General features: G+C 44.8%; 1 protein-coding gene across 2 annotated transcripts in view; it reads left to right on the top strand.

Moving 5' to 3' along the window:
• Window positions 1-263: 263 nt before the first annotated feature.
• Window positions 264-17,608, top strand: part of LOC132901645 (TRPM8 channel-associated factor homolog) — a 32,505-nt gene continuing 15,160 nt past the window's right edge. For both annotated transcript variants that reach the window (XM_060944186.1, XM_060944185.1), the window contains exon 1: window positions 264-416. The gene's annotated coding sequence lies outside the window, so the exon portion shown is untranslated. The remainder of the gene's footprint in view (window positions 417-17,608) is intronic.

Consider the following 17,608-nt stretch of genomic DNA (forward strand, 5'->3'; position numbering starts at 1 on the left):
AAGATGGCGGCCAAGTGGCTTCACTCGTTTCTCCAGCTTTTATATAGAGCTCCGTGGATTCTTTCACCCTGATCATATCTAACTTGTTTCCTTTAGCTTTCATTTCTTTAAATTTATTTATAATTCACGTTTTACTGGATTAATCAAGATTTAACTTTATTTCCCCCAGAAGCTTTAAATAGATAATGAGTTAGAACAACACATGAGATTACAGACATCCCAAGTCTCCCGGAAGTTCCGGGAGTCTCCTGCATTATTGATAGCGGCTCCCTGATGCCCGCAAACTATCTCACGGAATCTAGAGCAAGCGAGCAATCTTTATCCCGAACCTATCGACCAGTCAGTGAGTGCATAGAGCATGAATAAGAGCAGCAGCTGCTCCAGCTGTTTTCTGGAACCCAGGAAATTAATGCATGGTACAAATCATTGTTTTTTTTTTTTTTTTTTGCTTGTTTGTTTGTTTTTTAACTGATTTGGTGTTCAACTTTCACGGTTATGATAAAGCAGTGTCTCTTTGTAACTGTTATCTTTGTAAGCTCACTTGCTCGGCGGAAGGCTCAATAATGGCAATAAATTACTTTCACTTTCAGTGCTGGAGCTGCAGGAGCGGGTGGCGCGCAACCGTCAGGAATTTGTTCGGATTCACCTCCAAAACTAGTCGCTCATAAAACTACAACCTTTTCTGGTTCAAACAGAACCAATTAGGACCATATACACCCTTTCTATTTTGTGCTACAACGTCAAGTAGAGGTGTGTGTGTGGGGGGGGGGGGGGGGAGAACGCATAATTTCCGTTACTTATTTATTTATTAATTTATTTATTTTTACTAAAATCATTATATCTCTGCAACCATACAAGATTTTTTTTTCCAAAATTCCAAACCCTATGATCTTCTTGCGGTGTCCCTTTACAGAGAGCTGATTTTAAGGTAAATTAGTGGGCCTGTTAAGCATGACAATTGTGCACAAAATGAAAAAAGCATGAAACTTTCAGAGTTTGTTCTTGAAGGCATAAGCTTTAATTTGAGACGTGGAGGCATTCTCAGTTTGACCTCTGGGGTCAGCTAGAGGTCATTGACCTCCATGATATCACATTTCTATGCATGAAATTAGAAAAGGCTGTATCTTAACATCTAAATGTGATGTAAATGTAAAATAAATGTGTTTTTCCATGTTACTGGACATGAAAAAATCACATATAATACTGATATTCCTCTTAGGTGTAACTTCAGGGGTCAGGTAGAGGTCATTGACCTTTGAAATTTGAAGTTTCTATGCATGAAATTCTAGACGGGTGTATCTTAGGATCTAAATGTGATAGAAATGTGAAGTTAATGTGTATTTCCTTGTTTCTGACCATGAGAAACCCATTTTTGATACTGATATTACTCTTACAGGTCATCTCTGGGGTCAGCTAGAGGTCACTGACCTCCAGCATAATGCATTTCTATGCATAAAATTAGAAACGGGTGTACCTCAGGTTCTAAATGTGATAGAAATGTAAACTAAATTTGTATTTCTGTGATTCTGTACATGAGAAACCCATTTTTGATACTGATATCATTCTGAGAGGTCAACATCATGGAGAGCAGGCAAGGTTGGGAAACATCCCACATTTTGATGAATCTATATAAAAATCAATATACTGCATTCTTCAACTCTAGTGCAAATGAGAGCAAATGCTCCAAAACATTACTCACTTTGAAATTATCAATGGAAATGGGGCAACTGTGTTCAGCTTCTGACATAGTTTGTGACCACTGGAGATGTTTTACTTATCAGAAATGAGTTGTGTCATGTCCAGAAACATGGAATCATATATTTACTTTACATTTACAGTATTTCACATTTTAATCCAAAGATAGATTGTTTCTAATTTCATGCTTAGAAATGCATTATCGTGGAGGTCAGTGACCTCTAGCTGACCTCAGAGGTGACTTATAAAAATATCAGTATTAGAAATTAGTTTATCATGGCCAGAAACATGGAAATACACATTTAGTTTACATTTCTATCACATTTAGAACCTAAGATACACCCGTTTCTAATTTCGTGCATAGATATGCATTATGCTGGAGGTCAGTGACCTCTAGCTGACCCCAGAGATGACCTGTAAGAGTAATACCAGTATTAAAAATGGGTTTCTCATGGTCAGAAACAAGGAAATACACATTAATTTCACATTTCTATCACATTTAGATCCTAAGATACACCCGTCTAGAATGTCATGCATAGAAACTTCAAATTTCAAAGGTCAATGACCTCTACCTGACCCCTGAAGTTACCCCAAGAGGAATATCAGTATTATATATGATTTTTTCATGCCCAGTAACATGGAAAAACACATTTATTTTATATTTACATCACATTTAGGTGTTAAAATACAGCCTTTTCTAATTTCATGCATAGAAATGTGCCATCATGGAGGTCAATGACCTCTAGCTGACCCCAGAGGTCAAACTGAGAATGCCTCCACGTCTCAAATTAAAGCTTATGCCTTCAAGAACAAACTCTGAAAGTTTCATGCTTTTTTCATTTTGTGCACAATTCTTCTGATAATAAGAGCTTAACAGCCCCACTAAATTAACTGTTTGAAATTTTAAGGTAAAGTCTCTACAGTAATCACGGAACTGGAGTGAAGGAAAAAGCCATTGCAAGATTAATTTATAATTTATAATTTATCACTCTGTTACCCCTTTTCCACCAAATCAGTTCCAGGGCTGGTTCGGAGCCAGTGCTGGTTCACAACTCGTTCAACTTGCGAGCCAGCTGAGAACCAGTTTGCTTTTCCATTGCTCGCGGTGCTAAGCGGAGCACGTCATTATGTCGCTGTATACGTCAGTTACGTCGCTGTATACGGAAGTCACGGCACTACGTTTACATAAACCTTGGCGTGAATATCAAAGCAAAAACAGCACGGAAGAAGCAGCAGCGGCAATAATAATAATGGATGACTTCGCATTTGTACAGCTGCTGCTTCTTGTCGCTTAAAAATGGCGATCTTTCGCGGTCTTATTGTTGTTGGTCTTAACAACTCTGCCCCCCCACTGACGTAAGCGGTTCTTTCCTCTGGCCCAGCAGAGAGTTGGTGCTAGCCTGGAACCGGTTTTTCTGGCCCCAGAGCCAGTTCTTTGTCAGTGGAAACAGAAAACCCGGTTCCAAACTAAGCACTGGCCCCGAACCAGCCCCGGAACTGCTTTGGTGGAAAAGGGGCATGTGATAAACTTCCCTGTGTATTTCTGAATCTTGTCGTTGCCTTTTTGTCCACTGAAACATGTGTGATGTTATGTTGCATCTAAAAACATGATTTCAATATCAAATGAATGGACACGCCATCCTGTTATCTCTCTCAACTAACTCATCGGGGTTTTCTGTGTTTATAGGCTCTGAAAGAGATTCAATCACAACATGAGCAAAATTTACGCTGTTCAATTAATACTGTATCTTCAGGTACTATTAACACATCCATCTTCCGTCAAATGTGTGATTTTCCGATGTGAAAATCAGCTCTCTCCAGTCACAAGACAAAGCAGTTCTACAGAGATGTGAGAGCATTCTACATCAGAAGCTTTCCAAAAAAAAAAAAGGAAAAAATTCCCAGTGAGAGATCAAATCTTGACGAATCTGTCAGTGGTCAATCCTGAGAACAATGATGATGTGAAACCAGAGCAGATTTTGACTTTGGCAGAGAGATTTCCAAATGTAATGAAGGCAGATGCCAGAGAACAACTCCATTTAGAAGTCCTGGATTATGTCTCATCTAACCTGGAAGCACTGGTGCCAAATTATAAGAATTTACCAGTTGATGAGTCCTGGGGGAAGCTGTCCAAAGTCACATCTGTGAGCTCAGGGCAGTTGAGATTCAGGGAGCTCTCTCAGCTGATGAAGCTGCTATTGGTGCTGCCAAATTCTAACTGGGATGTGGAAAGGGCATTCAGCATGGTGCGTCACATCAAGACAGAATTTAGGAGTCAGACGTCTCACCAAACACGTGTGAGTCTGATGTCTTGCAAGATTAACAAGTTTATTGACACAGAGTACTACGAGGTGGAGGTGTCTGGAAAATTGCTCAAATCTGCAAAGCAAGCAGCCTCTAAATACAATTAAAGCTTGCAAAAGGAACAGGCATAGAACAGAGGAAAGGAAAGAGCCCTTTAGGCCTAGGCCTACATGTACAGTTGCATTCATTGTCAATCATGCAACTCATTCATTGTTCTGTTATATTCATCTGTGTTTTGGTATCTAAGTAAAGGAATGTTCTGTGGTGAACATTTCTATCTATCCTGGTCATCCTTCCTTATTTATGGGGAGGGGGTTGTCCAGATTCAATCAATAAGGAGCTTAATATATGGCACATTGTAGTTATCATAGTTTATGGGTTGGGGGCAGCTAAGTCCCCAAGTCAGGGTGTCAGCTATGAATCTGAGTGAATTCAGGTATTATAGTTAGTTTTTTTTTTTCTTTTTTATCAGACATCTAATTTTTGGGTTTGTTTACCTGACGTTTCGACGTACAACTTCCGTCTTCCTCAGAGTGTCACCGGATGTTAATTGGTGACGCATCTTTTATCAGCTGATGTTTCCGAAGGCGTGGCCTTCCTGTCTGGTTTGACAGGTCGGTCACGCCTTATACTGTCTGTTCGTCCCCTGCAAGATGGCACTCCAGGTATGGGAGAGCATGTACGCTCCCTCATCCCGGTTGATGGTCCTCGGGCTTCGCTTACGGATCTCTATGGCCTCCCTGATCCAGCGCTGATGTTTGTTATCTTCTGTGCGGATGACTCTGGCATTCCCCCAGTCCATAATGTGATTTTCCCTTTTACAGTGATCTGTTATAGCTGACTTATAATTTTCCTGTTGTGCCTTTTCTTTTATTGTTCGGGTTTGTCTTGTAGCTGTCTCCTTTTCGCACTCTTTCTTATGTTCATGTTTTCTTGTGTTGAAACTCCTTCCTGTCTCCCCAATATAAGTTTTATTGCATAATTTACATGGAATCTCATATATGGTGTTGCATCTGTTGTCTGGATGTATTCTGTCTTTGGGATGAACCAGGATCTGACGGAGTGTTGTGTGTGGTTTGACAGGTGTGTTAATGTTGTGTTTCCTCATTACTCTTTGAATGCGTTCAGTTATTCCCCTGATGTATGGTAATGTAACTACTCCCCTGTGTTCTTGTTTGTTAGTTTGTTTTTTCTCTTTCTTCTGTGTTTTGTTGTTCTTAACCTGTTCCACCCCTTTGGATATTGCCCATTGTGGATATTGACATGCCTTCAGTGCGTGTTGTATATGTTGTTCCTCCTGTTCTTTGTCCTGTGGATCTGTAATTATTGCTGTGCGTTCATGTAATGTTCTAACTACGGATATTTTGTGCATTATGGGGTGTTCGGAAGTCCAGTTTAAATATTGGTCGGTGTGTGTGGGTTTTCTGTGTACTTTTATTTTGATGTCCCCATCTTCTGTGTGTTGTATTTTTAAATCCAAAAATGCTATTGACTGCTCCGTTTCTTCTTCATGTGTAAATCTTATATTGCCGGTATTGTCTATGGTGTTAAGATGGTCGGTGAGCTGTTGAGTGTGTCCCCTCTTTACTTTTTCCAATATGTCGTCCACATACCGTTTCCAGAGTGTTGGCCTGTATTCCGCTGGTATTGTAGTGAGTGCTTTCTGCTCCAGATCTTCCATGAAAAAGCCGCACATGATGGCTGATAGTGGGTCTCCCATGGCAAAACCTTCCTTCTGTCTGTAGATTGTATTCCTGAACTGAAAGTATGTGGATGTGGCGATGAATTGAAGGAGCTGAGTGATGTCTTGTACGGTGAGGTTTGTGCGTTTCTTGAGCGTCCTGTCTGTTTTTAATTTGTCTTGTACTATCTGTATGGTGGCTTCCGTGGGTGTTCTGGTGAAAAGAGATATGACATCGTGTGAAATGAAAACTTCATCTTGCTGCATTTTGATGTTTTTTAGTTCTTCTGCCAGATGTTTTGAGTTTTTGCAGTGTTGGTCTGTGAGTCCTAGTAATGGTTTAATTATTTCGGTGAGTGCTTTTGATAAGTTGTATGTGACCGAACCAATGCTATCTACTATGGGGCGTAATGGTGTTCCTGGTTTGTGTATTTTTGGTGTACCGTAAATCCTGGGGATGACATTGGCTGTGGGTACTAAATGATTGTAATCCTGCTTATCTATTTTATTTTCATCGAGTAGTGGTTTTAGTAGTGCTTTAAGTTTCTTTTTCTTGTCTTCTGTTGGGTCTTTTTTTAATATTTCAAATGCGTTGTCGCTGAGTAATTCATTCATTTTTCGTTCATATTCATCAGTGTCCATAATAACTGTTGTTCTGCCTTTATCTGCTGGGAGGATTGTGATATCTTTATTTTTAGCTAATGTTTTCATGGCTTTGGCTTCCTGTTTTGTGATGTTACTGGGTGGTGGTTTGGCCGTTTTCAATATACCAGCTATTGCGTTTCTTAGTGCTGCTTTTTGTCCGTGATCCTGTATTTTCTCACATGCTAATTCAGTTGCCAGAATGAATTCGTCGTGTGGTATATGGTTCGGTGTGACAGCGTAGTTGAGTCCTTTTGCTAGTATACTGCGTTCTGCTTGTGAGAGTTTGTACCTTGATATGTTATGAATCCATTTGTCGTTGATGTGTGCGTGCTCCGGTTCTGCCTTCTTTTTCTGTGCGATGAGTTTGTCCAGTTTTCGGATTTGTCGGGTTTTTGTCTCTGTGAATTCCTGTTCGTGTATGTCTGCCAAGTGACCGTGTATTTCCATTTCCTTGTTTTGGGGAAACCGGCGTTTGAAAGTTTCCGTCTCTCTGTGTAGTTCGCTGTTGATATTATTTAGTTTATCCGTTGTGCACCGTATCCGTTCTTTTACCAGAGTCATCCGCACTTTGCTGATCATCTTTTCCGCGTTTCTGGTTGGAATCGGGTTCTTGATGTTCAGGCTGGCCGGTACGACTTCCTCATCCCGGCAGCGCAGATTGAATCTCAGGTGATTCCTGTAGCGTGCCCGTTTCCGTGTCAATCGCTCTAGGCGGCGAAACTCCTTGATGCTTTCGTCTCCGTAACTAATTCTTAATCTTTCGATTACGTTCATTATGTCTTATATTATATATAGTTAGTTTTTTTTTTTTTTTTTTTTATCAGACATCTAATTTTTGGGTTTGTAAACAAACCCAAAAATTAGATGTCTGATAAAAAAGAAAAAAAAAACTAACTATATATAATATAAGACATAATGAACGTAATCTAAAGAATTCAGGTATTGTTCATCTCCAAAAGGCCACCCCAAAATCAACCAGAATACAAGAAATCACATCAACCAAATTCAAATTTTCTGGGGGAGTACCCCCTGGCAATGTATTTGCCCCCCCCAAAAAAAAAATCCTTCCCCAAAGAGGTGGACCTCCCTGAAATTAATTTTGTCAGGTTGGGATGTCTAGATTAGATTAGATTAGATTAGATTAGATAAAACTTTATTGGTCCCTTTGGGAGGGTTCCCTCAGGGAAATTAAGGGTGTTTTCACACTTGGTCCCTTTCAGCCATCTAACCGAACTCAGATCGATGACTCAGCATTTTTTGCGCATATGTGAACACTCCAACCGTACCCAGACCCCTTTAAAGCGAACCGAACTGAGACCACCTCAGGAGGTGGTCTCAGTACGGTTCGCTAAAAATCAACGGTACGGTTCGCCTAATCTGCGCATTGTGAACAAAAAGCACACCGGGTTCACTTCGCCTTTTTCACTGTAGTTTAACCTTCTTCGTTTGCCATAGTTGGTCACGTGACTGTAGCAGGGAAACTCAACTTCCTTTTGCAACTTACCACAGCCGCTTTACAGTTCTCTGAGCTTACTGACTGATGAGTCGGCCACAATAATATAACTATATTATATATATATATATATATATATAAACACACACATATATGTTTATATTTGTGTATATATATATAAATATACAGTGTATATATATATATATATATATATATATATATATATATATATATATTGTATAAAATAAATGTATTTTCCTTAATCCGCACTATTTTGATCAAAGAATACAGCAGGGCAAGCATGGCAGCAGACATTTTGATTCAAGAGAAAATTATCCAGAATTCCGTGCACTGGGGGTCTGAGGGCTCTAGAGGACCTGGTGTGAACAGAAAGAGGACTGAGGCCCCATCAAAGCTTAACTGGACCAGAAAGAGAACCCAGTCCTCTTTGTAATAAATTCACAGTGTGAACACAAAAAGAACTGAGTTCTTTTTCTGTTGGTCCACTTTCTGTTGGTCATGACCGACTCAGCAGAGGCTGCTTCAACTGTCTACCCCGCCAACCTTCAGGGAATTATGGCAGCTTTGACATGCTTCGGAGCAACCATGGACGCTCATGGACGTACGCTTGCAAGCCAACGTGAGGCCCTTGCTCGCCACGAGGTACTGCTTCAGCAGATTGGGAAAACCCTGGCACAGCTGACCCGTCTGCCCACATCTCCTCATCCTGATCCGGCTCCTACTCCCGCTCCAGTACCTCCCGCCATGCTGCCTCCTTCACCTCGCGAACCCAGCCTTCCTGCACCACAGAGGTATGACGGCAAGCACGGTGAGTGCCGGGAGTTCCTTACCCAGTGCCAACTCACCTTTGAGCTCCAGCCTACCACCTACACTACGGATCGCCACATGATAGCCTTTGTGATAACCTTGTTAGCTGGTAAGGCACGAGCTTGGGCAACAGCTATCTGGCAGAGACAGGGACCTGAGTGCTCTGACTTCGAACTGTTTACAGAAGAGATGCTTTGGGTCTTCGATCAGGCGGACATCAGTACAGACGCAGCCAGAAAGCTCATGTCCATCCGGCAAGGAGGAAGCGTCACAGACTACGCCATATCGTTCCGGACGCTCGCAGCAGTCAGCGGATGGAACGAGGCTGCCCTGGTTTCAGCCTTTCATCATGGTTTGTCTGACCCCATCAAAGATGGCCTGGCCTCTATCGGATGCCCAAGTGACCTCGAAACACTGACCTCCCATGCCATTCGTCTTGACAACAGGATGAGAGAACGCCGCCAAGTCCTGAGCCTCCCCGGCCTCACTGCCTCGACCTGGAGCCCATCTACCTCCTCCAGTGACTGTCCAGAGCCCATGCAAGTTGGCCGTACTCGTCTCTCCACAGCTGAAAGGGAGCGCAGAAGGAGGGACAAGTGCTGCATCTACTGTGGCAAGCCTGGCCACTTCCGAGCATCATGTCCCGAGCTCTCGGGAAAAGGACCGCCCCGTCCAGCTGAGGGAGGGTTGTGATGGGGCTTACCCTCTCTCCTGAACTTCCTGGCCAAGGAGTCTACATCCCTGTCTCCATCTCCTGGGGTGAGTCCGTCCACTCTTGTCAGGCCTTGTTAGACTCCGGGGCAGCTGGAAACTTTATGGATGTCAACTTCGGCCAAAGTATCAATGTCCCGACTGCACCTCTTGAAGTCCCACTGTCTGTGTCTGCCCTTGATGGCCAAGCGTTAGGTGATGGAAGAGTCACCCAAGTTACTTCTCCAGTCTTTCTCCAGTCTCAAGGTCACAAGGAAGAGATATCCCTGCATCTTATTCATTCATCAGAGTTCCCAGTGATTCTAGGCCTTCCTTGGCTTACCCGCCACAACCCTCGCATAGACTGGGTAACAAGCCAGGTTGTGGAATGGGGCCCTGCGTGCCATGCCTCTTGTCTGCTCTCTAGCTCTCCTGTGTCTCCTGCCGAGCCCCCTGATCTCACTGAGCTATCTCAGGTTCCCACAGAGTACTGGGATTTGAAGGAGGTATTTAGCAAAAGCAGAGCCACCGTTCTTCCTCCGCACCGTGCCTACGACTGTGCCATCGATTTGTTCCCTGGGACTACCCCTCCTCGGGGCAGACTGTTCTCCCTCTCTCAGCCAGAATGCAAGGCCATGGAGGAATACCTCAAGGACGCCCTGGTCTCAGGGTTCATTCGACCTTCCACCTCACCTGCTGGTGCCGGCTTCTTCTTTGTCGGCAAGAAGGATGGGGGTCTGCAACCATGTATTGACTACAGGGGCCTGAACAAGATCACTGTGCGCAACCGCTATCCCCTTCCACTGATGTCCACAGCATTCGATCTGCTCCAAGGCGCCACCGTCTTCACTAAGTTGGACTTATGGAACGCATACCACCTCATCCGTATCCGACAGGGAGACGAGTGGAAGACTGCCTTTAACACCCCGTCAGGGCACTACGAGTACCAGGTGATGCCCTTCAGACTCACCAACGCACCAGCTGTTTTTCAGGCCCTTATCAACGATGTATTGAGGGACATGATCAATCAGAATGTTTTCGTCTACCTCGATGACATCTTAATATTCTCTAAGACCTTTCAGGAGCACTGCCACCATGTCCGCCAGGTTCTCCAGAGGCTGCTACGGAACAATCTGTTTGCGAAGGCCCAGAAGTGCGAGTTTCATGTTCCCGAGGTCTCCTTCCTGGGATTTATTGTATGGACGGGACAACTCCAAATGGACCCAGCCAAGACCCTGGCCGTCCGGGACTGGCCCACTCCCAAGTCCGTCAAGGAGGTGCAGCGGTTCTTAGGATTCGCTAACTTTTACCGCAAGTTCGTCAGGAACTTCAGTTCCGTAGCAGCACCCATGTCAGATCTCACCAAAAGGACTGGTGGATCTTATGTCTGGTCTCCTCAGGCGGAAAAGGCGTTTAAAGACCTCAAACACCGCTTCTGCATGGCACCCATCCTGGTCCTCCCGGACAATTCTCAACCATTCATCGTCGAGGTGGACGCCTCGGACAGCGGTGTCGGCGCGGTTCTGTCCCAACGCTCGGAGGGTAAGCTGCACCCCTGTGCATACTTCTCCCACCGCCTGAGCCCTGCGGAGTCCCGGTATGATGTGGGGGATCGGGAACTGCTTGCGGTGAAACTGGCCCTTGAAGAGTGGAGGCACTGGCTGGAAGGAGTGCAACATCCATTCCTGGTTTGGACGGACCACAAGAACCTGGAGTACCTCCAACAAGCTAAGAGGCTGAACCCACGACAGGCTAGGTGGGCCTTGTTTTTCAGCCGATTCAATTTCACCCTTTCATACCGCCCGGGCTCTAAGAACACCAAACCAGACGCGCTCTCCAGGCTGTTCTCGCCCAACAACAGGGAGAGTGAAGTTGGGCCTATTATCCCTGTGTCCCGGATTGTGGCCCCTGTCCGCTGGGGTGTTGAGGAGGCCATCCGACAAGCTCAGCGCCAGGACCCTGGTCCTGGGACGGGGCCACCGGGCCTCCTGTACGTCCCTCGTCAAGCCCGGGCCAAGGTTCTCCAGTGGGGTCACTCTTCCCCTCTCACCGCCCACCCGGGAGCTCAGAGGACCCTGGACTTCTTGAAAAGACACTTCTGGTGGCCGAACATGGAGAAGGAAGTGAGGTCATTTGTCCTGTCCTGTGATATCTGCACCAGAACCAAGAATCCTCGACAGCGTCCCTAGGGTCTCCTGCATCCTCTGCCTATTCCCTGGCATCCCTGGTCCCATGTGGCGGTCGACTTCATCACGGGCCTGCCAGACTTTCAAGGTAACACTGTCATTTTGGTTATAGTCGACAGATTCTCGAAGGCCTGCCACTTCATACCACTGTGCAAACTCCCTTCTGCTCTGGAAACAGCTAAATTAATATTTAATCATGTCTTCCGAGTCTTTGGTCTCCCACAGGACATCGTCTCAGACCGGGGGCCCCAGTTCTCCTCCCGAGTGTGGCACGGGTTTTGCAAGCTCATCGGAGCCACTGCCAGCCTCTCCTCTGGGTTCCACCCCCAGTCCAATGGCCAGACGGAGAGGCTCAACCAGGACCTGGAAACCACCCTGCGAGGCCTGGCTATGGATAACCCGACATCGTGGAGCACCTGGCTGCCATGGGCAGAGTACGCCCACAACACCCTGCAGTCATCGGCCACCAAGCTGTCGCCGTTCCAGTGCCAATTCGGGTTCCAGCCACCTCTGTTCCCGGACCAGGAGGAGGACGCTGGGGTGCCCTCGGTCAACCAATATGTGAGACGGTGTCGCAAGACCTGGAGCAAGATCAGGAGGACCCTCATCCAGACCTCCAGAACCAACCAGACTCAGGCCAACCGCCATAGAAGGCCTGCCCACGTTTTCCGTCCTGGGCAGCGGGTTTGGCTGTCCGCCAAGGACCTTCCGCTATGGGTGGAGAACCGCAAGCTTGCTCCTCGCTACATTGGCCCCTTCAAAGTTGTGCGCAGGGTGAACCCTGTCTCCTACCGGCTCCAGTTACCACGAACGCTAAGGATCAACCCCACATTCCATGTTGCGGCCCGTATTGTCGTCCACGTATGCCTCTGCTCCTAGGAATCCCCCCCCGCATCTTCCAGGGTCAGACTGTGTTCACTGTGCATCGCCTGCTTGACTACTGCCGGGTCCGCGGTGGGCTCCAATATTTAGTGGACTGGGAGGGCTATGGCCCTGAGGAGCGCTGCTGGGTCCCAGCTCGGGACATATTAGATAAGGAACTTTGTCGGGACTTCCATTCGGCCCATCCGGATCGCCCTGGGAACATCAGGAGACGCTCCTGGGGGGGGGTCCTGTTAGGACTGGGACTGTTTTGGCCTCTAGAGACCGCTGTTATTTCCTTTTCGTGTCATGTTTGTTTTGGCCTCTAGAGGCCGCCACTGTTCCTGTGTTTTGTGTTTGTGTTGATTGCCTGTTTGTCTTCATTAGTGTCACCTGTTTCCCATTTATTTTGTGTATATATACTCCCTCAGTTCAGTCCCTAGTCACGGAGTCTTTATGCTATGCTGTTAGTGCTAGTTCCCTCTGTCCCATGTACCTTGCCTGTGTCTTAGTATTCTTGGTTTTTGTTACTTTCTTTTGGACTTTGTGGATTTTTGTTTTGACCTTTGGATCTTCTGAGCATTTGAGTTTTTGCCTCTTCTTTTCTGAGTTGGATTTTGGACATTGAACCTTTGGATATTTTTATTTTTGTATATCTTCTGAGCTTTTGGATTATCCTTTTGTTTTTTCCTTTGGATTGTAAATATTGTAAATAAACTGTTTTTGATACTCTACTTTTGCCTCATGCCTCTGCACTTGAGTCATCCCCCTGGTGGCCTAGTGGGGGTTTGCTGGATTATCACACTATCGACCCGGGTTCGAATCCCAGCAAAACCCTAACAGTTAGGCTAGGCTACTGCTCCTTTCCGTCCTCTGTCCTCCTGTTACCTCTCCTCCCACCCAGAGAGGAGTTGTACAGTCGGCATGAGGGACAAAGGAGTTTTTGAGTCTGTTCGTCCTGCACTTGGGAAGGAGCATTCTGTCACTGAACAGGCTCCTCTGGTTGCTGATGACGATGTGCAGAGGGTGACTGGCATCGTCCATGATGTTCAACAGTTTGTCCATAGACCTCTTCTCTGCCACCGTCACCAGAGAGTCCAGCTTCATGCCGACCACAGAGCCGGCCCGCCTGATCAGTTTGTCCAGCCTGGATGTGTCCTTCTTGGATGTGCTGCCTCCCCAGCACACCACGGTGTAAAACAGGACACTGGCGACCACAGACTGATAGAACATCCACAGGAGTTTCCTGCAGATGTTAAAGGACCGCAGCCTCCTTAGGAAGTATATCCTGCTCTGTCCCTTCCTGAATAAGTGATTGGTGTTGCAAGTCCAGTCCAGCTTGCTGTCCAGCCACAGCCCGAGGTACCTGTAGAAATCCACAGCCTCTACCTCGACTCCCTCGATCAGAACTGGTCGTGACCTTGGTCTGGACCCCCCAAAGTCAATGACCAGCTCCTTGGTCTTTGAGGTGTTGAGCTGGAGATGGTTCCTGTTGCACCACACAGCAAAGTCCCTCACCAGGCTCCTATACTCCTCCTCTCTGTCGTCACTGATACACCCAACGATGGCTGTGTCATCGGCAAACTTCTGAATGTGATACAGCTCCAAGTTGTAGCAGAAGTCCACGGTGTACAGGGTGAAGAGAAGAGGGGCCAGCACCGTGCCCTGGGGTGCTCTGGTGCTGCTAATCACAGTGTCAGACGTGATGTCCTTCAGCCTAACGTACTGCGGCCTGTCAGTGAGGTAGCTGGAGATCCAGGTGACCAGGCAGGGGTCCACTCGCATCCTGTTCAGTTTGTCCTGAAGCAACAGGGGCTGGATGGTGTTGAAGGCACTTGAGAAGTCCAAAAAGAGGATCCTCACTGTGCCATTTCCCTTATCCAGATGCGAGTGGGCTCGGTGTAGCAGGTAGAGGATGGCGTCTTCCACACCAACACCTGCCTGTGGTCCCACACATGGACCGTAATGGGGCATTGGATAGTTTTTGTTTATTGCTACAGTTAAAGTTTGAGTTTTATTGAAAAAATTATAAATAAATAATGACTATCATAACTATATCTGCTTTTTGATAAATTTTGTTAATCATTTTCCTTCCACTGAACTTGTAAATACACAGTAATAAAAAGGTTATGGTCAGGACAAGTGGAAAGTCTTGCTGTTTGTCAGACTGGACAAGTGGATTTAAAAAGTTAATGTCAAACCCTGTAATGCTCAAGTTAACACATGCCAAGCATTTGAAAGTTCAAGCAGAGGCAGCCTGACTTGTTACTCCTATTTATTTGTGGGTAAGTTGACTGTGTGTGTGTGTGTGTGTGTGTGTGTGTGTGTGTGTGTATGCGCGTGCGCACAGCTAATGTAGCTAGCGTGCTAGTTTGAACAGGGTGTTTGTGTAGCTTAGCATTGACATGTGTGCTGGCGGATGGAGTAATACCGTTGCTTGGACCATTTTATATATAATCTACACACAACCTGGTGTTTGTTTTAAACGTTTTTCTTTATCGTTATGTAGGATATGTGCTCTCTCAGTGCTGCTGAGTGTCAGATGGAAAAGGGCAGTGACAGAGGGGCAGCAGGCTTGCTCTGTCTGGGAGAGAATGAGGAAAGGAGCGCTGCTGTTAGCACACACAGCTAGCCGAGCTGTGAGGTATCGAGCTGTCTGAAGCTAGCGCTCCTGTGTGCTTTTGTCTGCAGCTGGAGTTAAAGGGTGGCGCAGTCGATCAAGTGTTCAATCTAAACACTTGACTGTTTTACATTTCTGCTCAACCAACACTGCATTGTAGTGCGTTTATTGCTTTGTTTTTTTTCTTTTCTCACATAGAGAGGTGGAATATGAACGCTTTTGTTTGACAATTGGTTGTCTTGTTTTTGTTCTTGGTCTCAGAGACTATCAACTTGATAGTCTTGAGTCTCATTCTCGATGTACATAGCATTTTATATGGCATTTCTTTTCAGTACTGCAGAGCTAATTGTATTAAAACATTTTCTAAATATGTAATCAGTCTCAAATTAGATCATGGACTGACTAGGGGTACAACTGTCTTACAATTTTGATGCATAATGATTCATTAATTTGACCACAGAATCTGCTATGATACAATTCAATTTTGTCGCCTCCCATAGAAATGTGGCCAATTTTGTTCACATTCTGGGTTAAGCCTACCAATAATTCAAGTTCAAGTTACTTTATTTGTACCCGAAGGTAAACTTGTTTTGCAGTGAAGTGAGTCAGCTTTCTCTTCCACACATGCGAAACAACACTTAAAACATCTAACATAAAACATATAAAACAGTGTGATAAACATATCACATTTTTTTTAATGATAAACGTCACATAAAACACAACATTAAAACATAAAAACATAAACACATAAAACCCCACATGAAGCTAAGACTTATTAAAAAGGCTTATGGCAGCAGGAACAAAACTGTTTTTATAACGCTTGGTTTTACATTGTGGTACTTTATATCTACGTTAGGGTGCATCAGTTGCCCCCTAAAAATGAAAAGTTCCTCCGATCATGATGCATTTTTGTTTTTATGTTCCTTTTGGTAAGAAAACACACTGGGTAAAATATTTTGACAAAATTCAAAAGTTTAATGGTGGCACCAGGAGCTCAAAGTTGTGGAAAAAGCTGCTATTTTATGACTTTTATGACAAAATTTCAATCACTTTTCATGAAACATTATGGCACCTTATAGAGTATACCAAATATCTTAGATATACATTTTTAGTACATATTCTAAATATATTATCAAGCACAGTTTGAGTTTTAGCTGTTCATTGAATCATTGTTCAACTACTTTTAAACAATACAAATGTATTATGAATCACATTAATGCTTCTCAATCCCTTGCAAAGGTTCTTAACATGATCTCTGGGTCACAAGAAATCAATAAATGGAGTCCAACATTGTGATTCAAACCTTATGCGAAAACATAAAATAAGCGTTTTTTGGCAAAAAATGAACCTCATGGTGTCACCATTAGAGTTTTGAATATGGTCAAAAAATTTTTACAGGATGTCTTTATTGGTGAAAAGGAACACCCAAACAAAAATGCATCAGATTTTATGAAAGTGAGGGCAACTGATTCACCCTAATCTACGTCCTGACGGGAGCGGCTGGAACTCACAATGTAGTGGGTGAGAAGTGTCCTTTAAAATTGATCCAGATATCCTCTGTACCTGTCTGGAGTACAGTGATTCTGGATTTAACTGCATCTCTCCCATCAGCTTACTGGACCACTTCACTATTTGGTTCAGGCACCTCTTATTTTTAGGTGACAGATTACCAAACCAAGACGCCAAGCAGAAACATAAAACCGATTCAATAAAAGCATGATAAAACAGGGTCAGCAGCAGGGCCATAGCCAGCATTTTAAAATCACAGAGGTCCGTGATGCTGAAAAATTTTTGACATATTTAAATGAGAGGGGTGAATTACACGTCACACAAGAGATCTATTCCTGAAATTACTTTTAATGGTGTTTGAACTGAATATCATCAGTTTTGAAAAAAAAAATCATGTATGTGGCAAGAGTAAGAATAATTTAAGCTTGTTTAATGGTTTGATCTGGCCCAAGCAATGAGGACAAAACTGCGCTGCTTCGAAAATGTAAATTTAACAGCTTCATGAAAGTGCGCTGATGGTTACCATGGAAAAAACGTGTCTCCTGCACTGCGTTCCTCCCCCGAGTCACACACTCATTCGTTTTTGTGTTCTTGGTCTCAGAGCTGCACGCACGAAACAGACACAGAAGACAGAATCAACGTTTAACATAATTAACAATGCACTTTTTACGGAGACGTTTTAATGTTATTCTTTATTTTTTATCCAGTTGAATATTTAGCATACAAATGTATTTTCAGCTCTTAAAAAATGACCGAGGTCCGGACCGCGGGGGCCTCATAGCTGGCTACAGCCATGGTCAGCAATATTTTGTCAGTGTGAAATGATGACGGTTTCCTGAGACAAAACAGACACTGGTTCCCCTTTTTGTATACAGCCTTACAGTTTGCCTCAAAAGTCTCGTCTCGTCTTCTTCCGCTTATCCGGGACCGGGTCGCGGAGGCAGCAGTCTAAGCATGGAAGCCCAAACTTCCCTTTCCCCAGACACCTCGGCCAGCTCCTCGGGAAGAACACCGAGGCGTTCCCAGGCCAGCCAAGAGACATAGTCCCTCCAGCGTGTCCTGGGTCTTCCCCGGGGCCTCCTCCCGGGGGGACATGCCTGGAACACCTCCCCAGGGAGGCGTCCAGGAGGCATCCG

The sequence above is a fragment of the Neoarius graeffei genome, chromosome 17 (genome assembly GCF_027579695.1).
Source record: "Neoarius graeffei isolate fNeoGra1 chromosome 17, fNeoGra1.pri, whole genome shotgun sequence".
Taxonomy (NCBI): domain Eukaryota; kingdom Metazoa; phylum Chordata; class Actinopteri; order Siluriformes; family Ariidae; genus Neoarius; species Neoarius graeffei.